We start from the raw sequence: 2,814 nt of genomic DNA, 5'->3' as shown, positions 1-2,814 counted from the left end.
TCGAGGAGAGAGCTTAGATCCTTTCCCAAACCTAATAGAGCTTTTCTGAGGTTTTACTCGAAGAAAAACAAATTCCCTTCTTTAAAACTACGATCCACTCTATTCATATCAGCATAGCTCTTTTGTCTATCCTATGCCTGCTTTAATATTTGCCTTATATGACACACTTGTTCTTCCATTTCTTGAAGAATTTCAGGACCTACTGAGATTCTGTCCTCTAATCTATCCCAACTTAAAGGTGTTCTGCATGGTCTTCCATACAATAACTCATAAGGTGCCATACCAAGGGAGCGTTGATAACTGTTATTGTAAGCAAACTCCACTAGAGGAAGATATTCTTCCCACTTAGATTGTTGATCCATTACGTACATTCTAAGCATGTAATATAACACTTGATTTAATCTTTCAGTTTGGCCATCAGTCTCCGGATGATAAGCTGTACTGAAATTTAATTGTGTTTGACGGGCTCCCTGGAAACTAGTTCAAAATCTTCCTGTAAATATATAGGCCCTATCTGATATGATTTTCTTAGGAAAACCATGAATTCTAACTGCCTCCTTGATAAATACTTGTGCTATTTCAGATGCTTCATAAGTATCTCTAACGGGTATAAAATGGGCACTCTTAGTATGTTTATCTACCACCACCAAAATGGAGTTATGCCTTTTGGTTGTTTTAGGTAATTCAACAATAAAGTCCATAGATATTGCTTCCCATTTGGACTCAGGAATGTTATGCGACTGTAACAATCCTGCTGGATGACCATGTTCTGCTTTAACTAGCTGACATTCCAAACATTTTTCCACAAAATTTGCTACATCCTTCTTCATGCCTGCCCAAAAGAAAATTTGCTTTAAATAAGCATACATCTTCTGGACTCCCGGGTGAGCCATATATGTTGCACGGTGAGCTTCTTTGAAAATGAATTGATGAAGCCCATCTTGATCTGAAACTACAATATTTTGCATGAATCTCACCATACTGTTGTCATCACAAGAATACCCTTCTACCTTGTTTTTCTTAGCCCCCTCCCCAGAAAGAGAAACTTTAACTTCCTTGCACCATTCATCTACATCTTGTGCCCTCAAGATGCACTCCCGTAAATCAATCTTCAATGGAATTACTGAAAATATTCATGGTCTTCGACTGAGTGCATCAGCTACTTTGTTCAATGTACCCTTGATGTAAGTTATGTCAAAATCATATTCACTTAGGAGTTCTGACCACCTTCTTTGCCTAACATTTAGATCACTTTGAGTAAATATATGTTGCAAACCTCTGTGATCTGTTTTCAATTCATATTTATTTCCCACGAGATAATGTCGCCAAAGTCGTAAGGCCTGAATTATAGTTTCTAGTTCTAGATCACGGGTTGCATAGTTTTCCTCATGCGTCCTTAACTTCCTGGAGGCATATGTAATCACCCTACCATCTTGTGATAATACCACACCCAATCCATCTTTTGACGCATTGGTACATACTATGAATGGTCTATCCATATCTGGAACCTTAAGTATCAGAGTTGTAGTCAAACATTGTTTGAGCTTGGAAAATTCTTGCTCACACTCATTTGTCCAATTAAATCGTACTCCCTTCCTAAGCAATGAAGTGATAGGGCTGGCTATTTTTGAAAACCCCTCCACAAATCTTCGATAGTATCCTGCCATACCCATGAAGCTACGCACTTCATGCACATTAGAGGGTGTTGGCCATTCTGAAATTTCATCGATCTTTGCTGAGTCAATAGAAATGCCTTCACTGGAGATAATGTGTCCAAGATAATGGATTTTTGATTGGAAACAAGAAAATTTGTACATTTTTGCTAAAAGTTTATTTTCTCTTAAGCATTGTAACACCAATCTCAGGTGTTGCTCATGCTCTTTTGGGGACTTTGAATAGATTAGGATGTCATCGAGGAACACTTGTACAAATTTGTCCAAGTAATTCCTAAAATACACCATTCATTAGACTCATAAACACTTTTGGGGCATTAGATAACCCAAAAGGAACAACCATGAACTCATAATGACCAAAACAAGTTCGAAAAGCAGTTTTGGAAATATCCTCTTCTTTAACTCTGAGCTGATGATATCTAGATCGAAGATTGATCTTGGAGAATATGGTGGCTCCCTTCATTTGATCAAATAGATCATCAATGCGAGGCAAAGGATATTGATTTCTAATAGTTACTCGATTCAATTGCTTGTAGTCAACACAGAGTCGAAGGAATCCATCCTTCCTCATTACAAATATCACTGGATCTCCCCAAGGTGAAACACTAGGTCTAATAATACCCCTGCCTAATAAATCTTGAAGTTGCACTTGCAACTCATGAAGTTCAACAATAGACATTCGGTAGGGAGCTTTGGATATAGGTTCGGTACCAGGCTTTAGCTCTATGGAGAAGTCAATCTCCTGCTTTGGAGGTAAACTAGGCAACTCCTTTGGAAAGACATCGGAGAATTCTGAAAGGAAAGGATATTGTTCAAAGGATGAAAGCTCTCCCTCATTTAAAGTCATTACAGCATACATTTGACATCTTTTCCTAAGACTTCTCTTCATTTGCAAAAATGAGATAAGTCTTAAAGAAACAGGTCTCGTTTCCCCATGGATAACCATAGATTGGCCCTCATCACTCAAAAAATGAAGGGTTTTGCTTCGACAACTAAGCATAGCGTAGTGGGCTTCAAGCCAATCCATCTCAATTATCACATCATAGTGACCAAGTGGCGTCACATAAAGATTCACATTTGTGACACACACTCCCAAGTCTAAAGGGCACTCTTGCACTAAGAGTTCAACCTTTTGAGATTG

Source organism: Pinus tabuliformis, chromosome 3_2, assembly GCF_031772625.1.
Source record: "Pinus tabuliformis cultivar Carrire ecotype Pingquan chromosome 3_2, CPIR1, whole genome shotgun sequence".
Taxonomy (NCBI): Eukaryota; Viridiplantae; Streptophyta; class Pinopsida; order Pinales; family Pinaceae; genus Pinus; species Pinus tabuliformis.
This window is presented reverse-complemented; position numbering follows the sequence as displayed.